We start from the raw sequence: 16,549 nt of genomic DNA, 5'->3' as shown, positions 1-16,549 counted from the left end.
CGTGTTTCTCTGCAAATTCATACACATACATAAACATATATTGGCACATATGGAAAGGTAGGTAGAAGAGAGAGGTGCCTAAAGATGTATAGAAAGAAAGAAAGATTTTGGCTGCACGATTCACTTTTCAACAGGTGTCGCTTCTATTGATAATAAAAATACCTTGATATTTTTATTTTAATTATTATCGCTCACTGCTGATTAGGTTTGCGTGGATTACGACATATCAACTTTTTTGGGGGGGGTAATAATTTTCAGACACAATGATTGAAGCAATTGTTTTATGATATACGATTAATTGAACAAAAGTCGCTATTAAATGATTTGTCGACAACATTGTAGGTTCTTACTCGTGCGCGATTGAACATTATTGAGTAAATAGGATATGAACATGAGGATGTGAATCCTACAGACTGCCACTGTATTTACTCAACACATCACGCCCATCTTCCGCATATACTGTTCTGTTCACTCATGAAATTAGGTGAATTTCTGGTATTTTTGTCAACAATTAGGATGAATTGAATTTATTTTAAGAATAATATTTTATACAATGGGGAGATAAAAAATGTTCTGGACTTCAAGTATGATGTTCAATGAGGAAATATTTGAAATAGATAAAAGAACTCAGATTTGTAAAAAAATATATACGGTGCTAAAAGAAATAATCAGCAATTACATTAAGCATCTAGCAAGGAATATGGCACTGAATGTGGCATGCCCAAAAGTCACTGAGATAATCAAAGTCGTTGTCATATAGTTGAAAGTGAATAGTTCATCTAAGCAATCATGACTGAATCAAAAAATAGGTTGCTTGTTTGTATTAGTAATTTTTTAAACCAACACATTTCAGGTGAAAACATTATTGCGTACTTACGTTTCGTGGCGAAATTAGTATAAATGCCAAAAGATTACGACAAATGATGCAGTACATGATATTCTAAAATTATTTCAAATAAAAAAAAATCAGTCACAAATTTTAATTTTAAGTCAATTTAGGTCAATTTAAGTCAATATTTCTCTCCCAAGTCTGGCATGCTGAATTAGTCGCACAGCCATTCACATTAAATATAAAACTAGATAATTCGATAAATTCTATTTGTAGTAGCAATTATTTTTTACTGGATCATTTTTCGTAGTTTTTTAAATTTAAACTAATTTTGCCATGACATGTAAGTACGTACTAATATTTGTACCTGAACTGCGTTGTTCTAAAAGATCTCCGAAGTAAACAAGTACCTAAAATTATTATCGGCTATTATTATCGTAGTTGAAATATTCTATTTTAAGTTTTTTGGGTCAACTGCAAAACTAAGAATCTCGTAGGAAATAAATAAATGTTAATTACACAATCAGTATAAACGAATGTTAGAATTGACGTCAAATTGTCAAACAGTAACTTTTTTTTGCACAGTGGTCACCACTTATCAAGGCCCGGAAGCCACTCAGGAATAAGGGTTATTACAAGTACATTACGTTAGTGTGGAGATTTGATGAAGTGTTTACTTAAGGGGGCGGTTCATTAAGAATTTGTTAACGTTGGACTTGAAGACATCCAAGTTGTAGTCAAATGGGAAGTAGGCAGACGGAACAGAGTTCCACAGGCGTGCAGTTCTAAGAAAGAAGCTTTGTTCATGGAATCCATGTTTTGATTTAGGCACAGATAAAGAGTGGGGGAAATTTTTCCCAGACGAGAGCCACCCATCCCAATTAATGCCAGATGGAGATCAGAGCGTTGATGATGTAAGGATAGGAGTTTGGTTTTAGATGCATTAAAGGTAACCAGCCACGTCTTCCCCCACTGAACTACGCGCTCGAGATCAGAGGAGAGAGAATCAGAGAGAACTTTGTCATTTACAGCCTTTGATGTGTTGCTGTAGATGGTCGTGTCATCAGCATAGATGTCAACGAATGATTTAAGTATGTGTTTAGGGAGGTCATTGATGTAGATCAGGAAGAGAGTTGGGCCCAGGATTGACCCCTGAGGGACTCCAGCATTAATACTGCAGGGCTCCGATTTTTGTACATCGACCACTACTCTTATGAGCCTATCGGAGAGAAATGATTTAATGATTGAGAAAACATTTTCAGTAATACCGTAGCTGGAAATCTTGTGAAATAGACCCTTATGCCATACCTTGTCGAAGGCTTTTGATATGTCAAGAGCAATTGCCCTTTAAAAGATAGAGCAAGGTTAGAACGAAATAAAATTATTGTGGGATTCCATAACTAAAAATACTTTACATTTATAGTTTTTGATGTAAAAACTGAATTTAAAAAAATGTATATATTTGTTAGAACTATAATAATTTAAATATTAATAAACAATCGTAGAGAATGGGTGACTTGTAGAGAATTTAGGAAGTGTTTCCCAACTGAAGAATAGAAGTTTCTGTTTTGGCAAATAAGGACAATGTTTCGTTTGTTTATTTAAAAAGTTTTCTAAATAAAGAAAACGCCCCTCCCCTGCCAAATAAAACCGAGTTTTATATCTCACACACTTTTTTCTAAAAATAAATATTTCCTTATGTTCAACGTCGATGCTGTAATAAAAAAAAATAACAATTTAAGTGTATTATGTACTTGCTTGCAAGGAATCAATGTAGACAAAAATTCGTCGCCATTCAACTTCGTTTATTCCTGGGAGATTTGAAACCTGATATATATATATATATATATATATATATATATATATATATATATATATATATATATATATATATATATATAATGATTAAATAAGTAGGGTTGAGAACAAAAATGAAAATTATAAAAATAAAGTAATAATAATGTTTAGGTAAACAAATAAATCTAAATTAAGTATAACAATAAAATAAAAAGAAAGGGTATGAAATTTTTGTCTTGCATTTTCTGATTTCAAAATATCACGATGAGATATAGTATAAATAGTATTAAATTCTATAATAGTAATTTATAACTGGTTTAATTAGATGTAATAAGTAACCAATTGGCTTATATATAACATGATTCGAAAAATAGATTAGAATAAAATATATGAAACTATCATAATATAATAATTTAAGTAGTTTTTCTATGGAGATAAATACTGTATATAAATATGATTAGCTAATGAAAATAAACAGAATAACAATGGTAAAACTTTATAAAATAATTAAATAGTACAAATGAATTTAAATAATGATAGCAAATATGATGGCAAGATATATCTAAATTAATATTAAATATGAACCATGAAGGTAATAATTGTACCTATTTACAATGCCTCCCCACGGGACAGAGTTAGACACCAGGGTCGTTTTTTAACGGGGAGAAACGGTACAAAAATAAAAAATAAAATTGTCTCAGTCGTGAAGGACTGTTCCTCCACTGATAGAGAACAAGAAATGGAAGTCTAGAATCTGAAGAACAGATACTACATTTTGATCTTGGCCAAAACACGACAACTTGGTGAGAATAAGAACATTTATATCAAACAACGGTTAGTGGTACAGGAAAGGTTAGTAAGTCCGTAAAAAGTCGTCTCTGTACGACAATCGGATAGCTCTCATTGGGCGGTCTAGACTTGCTGATTATATGCCTAATGGACAAGTCTATCTCAGCGGTTATAAGGGTGTGTGTGTCCCCATAGCAATAATATATCTCACATAATATAGTATTTAATTATAGAGTGATTAAAAAGAGCATACAACTATATAAGTAGATGTGGAAGAAAAATTTAATATTAAATTAGAATAGTAGTTGATCGTAATATTATAACTTCTAGATGGATCGTAATGTTTAGAAGTAAGTTAGTTTATGGATAGTAATGATAAATTTGTAATAATCATAATATTACAAATGTATTTATAGTAATTAGATTCCAAATATTGATCTAAACATAAACTGTATATGTTGAAACAAGTGATTATTATACGATTGATGTGTGGACTCAAATATATGAACCAAATATGTTAATTGTAAGAATGGATGTAAAAACAATATTATAGTTCTAATAAGGTATATCTATTAAACATCAATTAAGATAAACTATATAGTTTTAATCTATATACCTATATTCATTAACTAAAAGTCTATAAATTCATTTCGGAAGTATAAGTTAAATTTAAGGGGAAAAAGCATGCTACAGTAAATGGAAATGAGAGGTAAAAATAATCTATAATATTATGTCTAAATAAGATTTATAATTCTTAATTAACTTAAAGTAAAATTTCACTTAAATATACACTCATCTAATTAAAACTAAAATAACATATTATTATAGATTTCGAAAACTCTGGAACCTAATTATAAGGGAATTAGGATCTATTCAATGTTAAACTAAAATTATACTTAACTAAATAACTAGTTCGAAAAATTTTTATTAATACGAGATTGTCGAATACTGAATTAGTAAAAGTATGTGAAAGGTGAACTTTAAAATATTATTTCAAAATAATTTATTATAAGAATTATAATACTGTTAAAAAATAATAAATAAATAAAAATAATTGGCTGAGGAGTTTGGTAAAGTTTTCAAAGCTAAAATCGTTGAACTTTGACCTCTTGACAGCCAAATTTCTGGTCAAAAACCGATTAAAAAGATTGTTCCAAATCTCAATAACCATTTTGTCGAATCTCAAGTCTGTAGACTAAAAATTGACAGAGTAGTTTGCTAGGAGAACGTGCATACACACCGACAATATTACTTTAATAGATATAATAGATAGAATAATTCACTATTAATGTTAAACCCAAAATTATTTGCTACTATTACTATTATTCTTAACTCCAAACTTATTTACTATTAATTCACTAATAATCTCAACCCAAAATTATTTGCTATCAATTTACTATTGTTCTCAGCTCCAAAGCTATTTACTATTAATTTACTATTAATCTCAAACCCCAACAATATTTGCTATTAATTTACTATTGTTCTCAACTCCAAATTCATTTATGAATAATTTATAATTAATCTCAAACCCAAACTTATTTGATAAAAATTTACTATTACTCTTATATCCAAACTTATTAATTATTAATTCACTATTAATCTCAAATCCAAAATTATTTGCTATTAATTTACTATTTTTTCAACTCCAAACTTATTTCCTATTAATTCACTATACATCTCAAATCCAAAATCATTTGCTATTAATTTACTATTGTTTTCCAATCAAAACTTATTTACTTATAATCCACTATTAATCTTAAACCCCAAATCATTTGCTATTAATTTACTATTGTTCTCCAATCTAAACTTATTTACTAATAATTCACTATTAATCTCAAACCCAAAATTATTTGCTATTTATTTACCATTGTTCTCAAATCCAAACTTATTTACTTATAATCCACTATTAATCTTAAACCCCAAATCATTTGCTATTAATTTACTATTGTTCTCCAATCTAAACTTATTCACTATTAATCTTAAACCTAAAATTATTTGCTATTAATTTACTATTACTCTAAACTATAAACTTTATTACTCTTTATTCACTATTAATCTTAAACCCAAAATTATTTCCTATATATTTACTATTACTGTCAAAACAAACCTTATTTGCTACTTGCATTTTTGCCCGGTTTTGCTCGAGCCCTTTATACTGTTCATTACTTGCCTTATGTATAAATATACTTATATGTAAAATTTCAAATGTTTAGACCAAAAATTGTCTGAGTAATTTCGTAGAGACAGCAGGGGTACATTTTTTTAAACTTTGACCTCAATTTTGACCCCTTAACATTTATTGTTTTGGTTTCAACTCAAAATAAAATGTTTGACCCATATCCAACTTACCTACATCTAAAATTTCACGTCTTTAGACCAAAAATTGGTGGAGGAGTTTGGTAGAATCTGCAAAGGTCAACTCTTTCAACTTTGACCTTTGGGCAGCAAAATATTTGTCTCAAAACATATTAAAATGCTTTCCGCATGTCTGAATACCCGTTATATAAAATTTCTAATGTTTAGAGCCAAAATTGGCTAAGTAGTTTGCTAAACACCGCAAAGGTGAAATCTTTTGAAATTTAACCCCTTGGGAGCTCAAATTTTCGACTCAAACCGATTAAAAAGATTGCCCTATCTCTGAATACCCTTTTATGTAAAATTTCAAATGTTTAGATTAGAAATTTGTTGAGTAATTTGGTAGAGATTGAAGAAGTCAAATTCTTTTTAAATTTGACCGCAATTTTGAACCCTTTATATTTATTTTTGGGGGCTCAAATCAAATTATAAAGTTAGATCCATGTCCAAGACATCTACATTTAAAATTTCAAGTGTTTAGACCAAAACTTGGTGGAGGAGTTTTGTAGAGCTTTCAAATGTCAAATCGTTAAACTTTGACCCCTTGACAGCCAAATTTCTGTCCGAAAACCGATTAAAAAGATTTCCCAAATCTCAATACCCCTTATTGAAAATCTCGAGTCCGTAGACCGAAAATTGACAGAGTTATTTGGTAGAGAAATGTACACACACAGACAGACAGACAGACAGACATTTTCACTGATATATATATATATATATATATATAGAGAGAGAGAGAGAGAGAGAGAGAGACAGACAGACAGACAGACAGACAGACAGAGTTAAGCAGAAATATAGATAGGTACAGAAATATATATGTATATACATATATATTTGGTAAAACTGGTAATTAGTAAAAACTTGAAGAGAGTGCTCAATACTATTGCAGAGCAAATATGTGTTTTATTTTTTATTACCGTTTTATCTGTTTGGCTACATATGTTTCCGATGTTCGACCATGTTTACGATCCAACAGCTTCGTCAGGCCTCGCAGAAGTGGTTGTTAGTCAATGACTAACAACCACTTCTGCGAGATCAGATAAAACGGTAATAAAAATAAAACATATATATATATATATATATATATATATATATATATATATATATATATATACAAGTATATTTTTAGTACCAAATAAGTCATATTGCCACTTGATAACGTAAGGGGTTATTATATGGAATCACGTCTAACAGAGAACCATGGGGAGTTGAGCAGTGAGATAGCTGTTTACATTACATTGAAACTTCTGTAAATTAGTATAGTCAGCGAAGCAGGAAACAGGGAGGAAATTCCAAAGTCTAGCATCCAAGTGAATATAAGAGTAGAAGGCTTTTTGGCATTTAGATACTTCAACGGTTAGTGGGTGGGATTTTGCTGCTTGTTGGGTACCTCAAGTGCTATGTGTTTATAAGAGCGCATTTTATTAAAGTAATTATGGAACAAGGTCAGATTCGACATAATGGCGATGAGATTGAGGTTGTTGATCGACAGTGCAGGACCTATTAAATTTGACACTTTTTTGTACCCTGTCTAAAAGTAAGAGACGAGTGATGAATGCAATAATCCAGATGTGTCAGCAATACTCCATGCATGGGCGAATGGTGGCTTTGGAAAGATATAAGATGCTCTCTGGTGTGAGTAATTTTCTAGCACAGTAGAGAGAGCCCACCTTCTTTGCAGTAATGTCCTCATAACTTGTGAATTTTAAGTCGAGAGTTTGAATAATGGGCTCTCAGTTGGGGTCTTATTTGTCATGGCAATCCTTGGTTCAGAAGGTGTTATGGTTAAAAGAGCTTAATTTTAGTAGTGCTAAATATTACCAACCATTTACGATCTCATTCCACTTTACTGATGGTCGTTTTCTGAGTTTTTTTGCCATTGCTTTGTATATATGTTGATTTTTCCCTTCATGTCTACAATAGCTCGTGATGTTATCAACAAGTCTAACAATACAGTTTCATAAATAAGTAGATAAAGTGAAAAGATCAAACACTGATTTTTGGGGATTTCTAGGTAATTCCCACAGTGGTAACTAATAAAGAGTTTTGTATGAAGTTATCAAGTTTGAAGTGATTTACCGCCCTTTTTCAGTAGCTCAACAGCGGCATCAGATATACGTCAAATAGAGAGAGAGAGAAAGAAAAACAAGCGAGAAAGGGAGATAGAGGGAGGAATGAAGTTTCATTTTTCAGCTTGTATCGTTATTATGAATAAACAATTCTCATATTTTAATTATCATCCTTATACTTCTTGTTGATTCGATTTTTTTAATTTTTACGGCATATGAAGAAAAATATATGTAACGTGGTTGTTCTCTCTAACTGATCGCCACATCGGCCGGATCTCAATACACGCCATCAGACACAGCTTATGCTGTGAATCTCTCTAGCACGATGACAATTTTCACAAGGTTCAACTCTCGGAACGGATAGCAAGGAAAAGAAGGATCGTAACTTGCCAATTGCCCCGCGTAATTTCCGTTTTCTTCTCTTTCTTCTCCTCCCTCCTTCCAATCTTAATCTCTATATATGCATGTCCATGACGTCACACTCACGCCACGCCCCAAAATGCTGACTGGGCTACGTTACATATAAATACTTGAGTTATAATTTGTAGTTAAATGGTAAATAAGTTATGGTTTGTAATGAAAATGGTAATAGAAGATCAATTTTTAAGTGATTGATTTAATACAAGTTTTTATTATCTAGTTTGACAACGTTCTAGGAAGTATCAAAATATAAACACCGCCAAGCCGAAGTGAACTTTGCCTGTAGAAATGTTATCTGTGTAGCCCAGACCCGAAAATTAATCTGACCTTACCTGTCATGCTAGTTTTCATAAAACTCGAGGATATTTCCCCGATAATTAGTCCTACATAGTCTAGACAACTTTGGTTAGGTGGCTTTTTTTGTATCGAACTATGGTATGCTCCTGTATAGTCCTAGCAAGTCAACTATTCCAAAAATGATCTGTTTATTTCTAATCGCCGACGCTCTTACTTGGTAATGCCAGGCTGTTCAGGTATTTTTGTGTGACCAAAGTGCTCTGCTTTTCGAGCGCTGGCTTTTCAACTACTTTATGGAAGAGAGGTAAATAATAGTTCTGATACTACCACGTTGTAATCGCTTTTACATGATGGGAAAAGTTGGATTTTAGATGGAAGCTGGGAGTACTGCTATGTGTGTTATACCTCTTTATTTCAATAAGTGAAAATACAGAATACAGGTAAATATCTATATATAAATTGTTTACAATTTATATATAGATATTTAATTGTATTCGGTTGCGCGTATTAATTCATAAAAGATCATCATCATCATCATCATCATCACTATGTACATTTTCATCATCAATGCTCATATTAACTGTAACTTTCAAAGCAGACCCTTATTCTGTTTTGGTCTATGCTAAGCTTAGTTACACATTGTTTTTTTTTAAACGCACGTATTGATATATAAATACTAATTGCTACATGTATTAATATATAGAACATCATCATCATCATCATCATTCATTCATTATCATCTTCATCATCATTCATCATCATCATCATCATCATCATCATCATCATCGTCGTCGTCGTCACTATCATCAATCGTATTAACCGTAACTTTGAAACCATACCCTTCATCTATGGTCTTATTTAACAGCCTATGCTAAACTTAGAAATAATTGACTTTTTCTTGATCTTGTTTGAAGAACTGAACAGACTATGATATCACGGATGTCAGTCATCTTTTCTACCCGGTCACTTTGAACTCGATCGTCAATGTTTATCAAATTTTATTAATTCGCTTGGAAAATCTGATATTGATTTGAGTTAATCTATTTGATACTTGATGATACTTTAACGTAAAAATATTGAGCTGTTTTCAAATGTATTCTCAGTTGATTCAGCGCAGTTGATCCGCCAAACATTTATTGCATTATGACAGATGGTTTTAGTTACGAAAGGCCATAATAATCTCGTTTCGCTAAAACTGATTTTACATTCTGAAGGGAAACAACTCCTGTTTGAATGAATGTAAACGCAAGTTCACGATGATTGTGGTCTCGTCGACATTCCCTTGTTATGTCAGATTTAGTGTCGCTGTGATGCGTTACTGTGAATCCATTTGATATTTACTGTTGCTGAATGAGCTCGATGTGTCATTCGAGAACTGGCGTATGAGAGTTAAGAAGATACAACAGTGAAAAGTTTTTCATTTTCATTTGTCACAAAGTGAAACAAAATCTCTCGCGTGAACCCACTAATTTATAGAATACGGTATGAAGTCATTTGATATAAGGAGCTAAATAAAACTACGTCAAGAACAAAAACTAGTCAAACGTAAGTGTTAAATAGATGGTTTCCGATTCAGAAACCAACAATTCTTGTAATTTTGATAGAAACATCCGTGATGGAATGTGAAATTAAAGGACAAAATAAGAGAAACGTGAGTTATGAAGCCGCCAGAACTAAGTCCAAAATTCACTTTCTTTTGTATATGCTTGTGTGTATGTGTTTGTAGACAAACGGCACTTATTATGTTAGTCAATATGTGTAGCAGCACGATAAAGGAAGTGAGTGATTTCGATCTTGTCGAGTACAACAAACAATCGCGGATAACTAACAGAAACAAAGTTTACTTGTATAATTTTTATCTACAAATTATATTGCATTAGATATCGCAAAATTGTACTTCTCTGCTACCAACTGTATCAAGATGCATGAAAAACTCTTTATTCCCGACATCATCATTTAATTTCACGTTTTCCAACTATTTGCTGCCCGGCTGCGAAAAATAACTTTCACTTAGGACACTGAGAACATTCACGTGGTCTCTCCTGTAAGTACCTAATGTTTTTCTAGAAATAATTCTGATTAGGAAAATATCGAGGAAACCAATGCTAACAATAAAATCTTCGGACTCATAACATATTATAATCAGTAACAATGTGAAAACAAAGTAGCAAATTATCAAATTTTAGTGAAGAGAAATGGATCATTATTTTTATAATTCCGAATGATCACATTCAAATCCCTCCCGCGTTCAAAAAGAGGCAACGAACTAAAAACAAAAAAAAAAATGAATCGTACTAACTTCTCGCCTAGAATCATACCATAAAACAGTTTAATTTCTAAAGCCCATCCTCGTTATTTCTCGCACATAAAGTCTTAGATATTATAGCGACACAATTTTCCATACAACAGGCATTCTCTGTTTATTCTTGTTGTATGCATACAAGAGTAGTGTCCCTTTATCAAGTCAAATCAGAGTTGGAAACTATAAAACATACAGACATTAAGCTGTGGCTATTTGATGATAAATGTTTAGCGATGAAAATGCTATTTCACAATTAAATGTCAATATACGTTAACACATCTAATTTAATGCAAATTTAAATCCATTCATTTATTACTTACCCAAATTTCAACAAGTTCATCTAACAATAAACTTTCAACTAAAACTAATGCACAATTGCAACGCCGATTCTCATTCAATAGGAAAACGCTGATGAAACCGACCATCGTAATTGTTGTCGACATCTAATCTGGAGTTAACTCCCATGAGAAGTTTGAAGTAAGATTATTCTGACTTTCTGTAACTAAACAGCAGTACATTTCTGTCGAGTCAATTGCTGTGAAATCTCTTAGCATCTCGTGGAAAATTGGTAATTTTTAAATCCTGATTACCCAAGACATAAAATCAAAGTTATAATTGAAATTAAATGATTTAGATGAGATTTGCTAGAAGCAAAAAGCTAATAAAATATGACAACCATTGAATATTGTGTAAAAAGTACAACTTCAAAATGGTCGATAGAAAAGATGTCTGAAAATCGTTCTGCGTCAGTTTGTCGCGATTAATCAGGAAATGAAAACGATAGAATATTTATATTTCACTGTCATGTGGTATGATAATATGCGAAATGAAATGGGATTTCGTTTTTGCTTCGTTTTTACTCTAGTCAACCCATCTAGTTGGATTGAGGATGAATTTGAATGTTGTTGTCTAAAATATATAAAAACGATCTCTTTTTCCATTATAACTGAGCTATGTGTTCCTTTTTACTTACCTCCCCACGAGGGCAGAGTTAGATACAAGGTCGGTTTTTAATATGGAAAAAATTCAGCTCCACAAAAAAGAGCACTCTGGATAGGAACAAAATAAAAGTTGCCTGAGTCATGAAAGATTTCTCCTCCACTAACCGATAACAGAAAAGGTGATGTTTAGTATCAGAACATATACTACAATTTGTTCCTAGCCAAAAGGCCAAATGTGTTGCCTAAAACTAAAAGAGCCTCTTCAGAAGAAGGGTTCTTGTATGTATTTGTCATCACAGTTTTTTTCTACAAAGGAATTACCACTTATCAAGGCCCAGAGGCCACTCGAGGATAAAGGTTAAAGAGTGTACAGTGGTCAATGGGGCAACATCATAGTAATCGTTAGAAGTTCAAATTTGGTATTACTTAAGGGGAACGGCTCATCAAGAACTTGTTTACATTGAACTTGAAGACGGCCATATTGTAGTCAGATTGAAAGCAGGTAAACGGAAGATAGTTTCAAAATGTGCAGTTCTAAGAAAGAAGCTTTGTTCATGGAATCTACGTTTAGGTTAAGGCACAGATAAAGAGTGGGGGAAATTATTGATAGTGTTTACAGCCAAACAAGTGTTTCGCGTGAAAGTTTGGCGAGGGGGGCATATATTGGAGCTCAGAAGAGCACTTGCCATGAAAATAATGATAAACCAGAGACAGGCTCGCAACGCCTCTTCTGTGAGAAAGAGGTTGCAGGGAAGAGAAAAGGGCATCCCCACACTAGGCTATGAAGTCTGCTCTGTCAAAGCAGGATAAGTCTTTCTAGCCGAGATGTGACAGTAATACTCCATCCCTGAACGTACCTGACTCTTATACAGGTAGAGAATTGCATCAACAGGTACATGTCTACTGGATCGAGAGAAGGATCCCATCATTTTCCCAGTGACTTTGGCAACGGATTTGATGTACGTATTCCATTTCAGATCATGAGAAACGGTCAAGCGCAGAAGCTTGTCAAAACATGGAGCCTCTTCAAGACTAGAGCCATTTATTTCAATTGATGCAAACGAAATGATATGGCCATCGTCATGTTGTTTCTTATGTGAATTTCTGCCAGTTAACGTAATAAAAACTACAAAACAGCAAGTAGAAGATTTGCAATTTCTTTTTACTATTATTTTCCGAATTAAGGGTGTCACGTAATATGCATTATCCATGATCTTATGAAGACAAACACAGATTTGAACTCGCCCAATCCCATCTATAGCCTTGAGCCCCTGTAAGGACATAGGCCATCTACAACTTTGTAGATGCTTTTGCAACGAGTTCTTTTTTCGGGGCGATGGTGTGCTGGCCCGAAGCCCAACCTTCGCAGAAGGTACATACAGCGCCTAGCCTTCCTAAATGGTCACCCAGCTGGTACTGGCTAGGCTCAACGTTGCTTAACTTCGATGATCTAGCGAGAACTGGTGTGTCTTCGTGATTGATCTCGTGGTGTTTATAATTTGCCAACAGTTTTAAATGTAACACTAAAAGAGAGGCCACATCAGACCTGTAGGGTTGATGTGACGTTTCTTTTGGTTAAAAGTAATGTTTTGTTCCCGGACGATGATCGGGTTGAAGGAATAAAAATTATTATTAATTTTTTTTTGTGTGAATAAATTCTGAGCTAAGTCTGTTGTTGAGATGGCGGCGGCAAGAGTGCCTTTGTAGCGAGAGGTTAAATCACATTCTAGACTTCAAAAGCGAAACAGAATGCATAAAATATTTTAGCCAAGTTGATTTGTGAATTTGACAATTGAAAAGTCGGGTTGTTTTTGATCTGAGAGAAACACACGCAGTGACTCGGCATTATGTTTTTGAACAAAGAATAGGAAAAAAATGAATTGTCCGAAATTTCAAATCAATAATATGACGTATCGAGAATTGTCATTTGGTGAATCAGGTCGAACGAAAATTGAAGTTATGAAATACTTTTGCTCGGATGGGAAAATGCGTTGTCCGATAAGTTCAAAGCGACAAATGCATTCTTGGTCTTTTGACGTAAACAAAATGTCTGATATAATGGAATGGCCGACAACCAGAACTTAATTCAAAGATAAACTAAAATTCCTTTGAATTATCAAAGTGAAAAATGAGATCAATAGATAATTTTAAAACAAATAAAATCGCGTGATTTGCTTTAAGTCAAAGGAAAAATAATTTTCCTGGATATGAAAAAAAATTCCATTAAGAAGCCAGGGAGGAGTTAAATAATACAACGTGTAAGTTGGGCGTTAATTAAAGGAGGAGTCAATCCAATTTTGGAAATGGACCAATGAAAAAGGGCCCTGTCGAAGTATAATCAACCAATGAGAAAAGGCCCCGTCGAATTATAATCAAGCAATTTGATTGGTCGATGACGAACATGGGTGTCGTCATCATTCCATAATTGTATTATAAAAGAAATGAAAAATCAGAGATTAAGTCAGAACAGAACAGAAGAGAAGAAGAGAGAGTTCGGAATCAGAGTCAAAGAGAGCTAAATCTCGGCAGAATCACCTCTCCTCTCTCTCTCTCCCCCTCGCTTGTTGCCTGATAACTCAACGCTTATAACGTGTCGATCACTTAACGAGAATTACGCAAAGTCCGCGATACCGAGCAGGTATTTCAACAACAGAAGCTCAGTTGTAGAACTAACTGCTTGCTTGAATTAATTGTCAACTATATGTATATGCTGTAAATACTTCTTTTATGAATTTCCGAAATATATATTATATTAACCAACCTCCGGAGTTTTGTTGCTGATGTGCGTTGATCCCTATATGTGTTTATTTCTTTATTTGCCATTTGTGACACCGTATCCGTCAACGAACACCCAGAATAACTAGACGATCCACGGAGAACAGGCCTTGAGGACCGAGCATCCGAGAAGAATCCCCAACGCCTTAACGAAGAACTCACTGAGTGACGCGACGTACTAACGGTTGGCAGACCTGGTTGCCCAGTCGACATATCATAACTGTACCGACCAGGGTGCAGATCATAACTGGGCCGCGATCAGAGGTTCAAGGTCGTGTAAGGTCACACGTTTAAAGGTCACAAAATATGTGTGTGCGATCATCAAAACAGAAAAAAACAATGATGAACTTGTGTCATACTTTGCCCATGAAATCAGAACCGGGGATCTTTTTTTAACACCTTCAACATAAATCATAACTGTTAGGATTAATTTTCCCTGGAATAAAGTTCAATTCTCACACGTGAGAATGCAACAACAAATCAGCAGAAAAGTCCTTATCAGAAATGTGACGACGGTTTGAAAGAAGGGAAAACAACCAATCAATTGATATTTAAACAATTTTACTGTGTGACTAAAATGAAATATAATGTAAAGTGAAAACGGACTATTGTACAGAATGATGAAGATGATTAAAGATTTGCGAAACATGATTCGCTAGAACTTATCTGAGTTCGGATAACAGATGGTCTCATCCCACAATTCTGACCCTTTTCATGTGGACGGTTAACAGTTCTGCGTCGTCGTATAACGGAAATGAATGTTGAATTCTCACCACCGTCTTGGGATGCCCAGGAAGAAGACAATACTCAATAGGTAACGCGAAACAGAAGGGGAGGGGCTTTCAGTGACTGCCGTCATGGGCTTCACACTGAAGTTCCAATCTCCAACTGGGGTCGAAAAAGAGGCTGAGGCAAAATCTCCCAAGGTTTTTATAGTTTAATACACGTGACCCCTAAGGGGGTGGGGTAAGAGATCAATGCTAGCCAATCCACAGAGCATAAGAGGGGCAAACACCATTATCAGGAGGAGCTACATAAATAAATTCCAATATAACTACTATTTAATTATATGTTACAATTTAATAATATTGTTAATTGTTGAACCCATCATAACTGGCCAGGTTTGTTGACTATTATTAATATGTTTTGTCCGTTGATTATCGTTTTAACTGGTGCTTTCGACATACCCCATACACGCATCCGCAAGCCACCGTTGATACTCACTTTTCTCTCTCCCGCCCACTCTCTCGCTCTCTCTCTCTCTCTCTCTCTCTCTCTCTCTCTCTCTCTCTCTCTCTATCTATCTATCTTAACACGCCATCTTACGCAAGCAACCACTATCTATGAAATAAATCCATCACGATATCTTGGTTGCTTCAAGGGTCAATGAATCCTAAGAACAGTGGTATATCGGCTATGGAAGTTATTCGCTGGGTCAGTACTTCGAAGATTATGAAATCAGCAATACTGATTTTAAACCGAACTTTTGTGTCGGAATTAATCCTAATACTTATTCGGAATTAAATCTTAATTAAACCTTTAATTTTGTAACCGTTACCGCTTCTTTCTATGTCTGTTTACACTGTTACGATAAATTTCTAAATATTTATTACCAAGGGCTCAAAGGAAATCACTGCTTCTAAATATTTGCTTTCAATCGAGTTCTACCTCAGAATATGAAGGCTTCACAGATCAAACTTTTCTTCAGAAATCAATGCCAAATATTGGCATGGTTGGATGATGAAGACGTAAAAGTCAGTTATACAGAAATATTCGTTTTCTTTAAATGATGCAAGAAAAATATTCTGAGTAATGAATCAAAATTCATTATCGACGAAGAAGGGTGTTGTCTATTTTAAATTACGCTTCAAGAGGAAGCTGCGGAAACGTTTGGAAAATTTTCAAAGAAAACTACGAGTATGTTTTCAGGCGAAATGCTGTCGTATTAAAAACAATCTCGATCATAATCATTTAT

Source organism: Euprymna scolopes, chromosome 16 (assembly GCF_053919585.1).
Source record: "Euprymna scolopes isolate OS-2025 chromosome 16, ASM5391958v1, whole genome shotgun sequence".
NCBI classification, from domain to species: Eukaryota; Metazoa; Mollusca; class Cephalopoda; order Sepiida; family Sepiolidae; genus Euprymna; species Euprymna scolopes.
The sequence above is the reverse complement of the archived record's forward strand: the minus strand, read 5'-3'. Positions refer to the sequence as shown.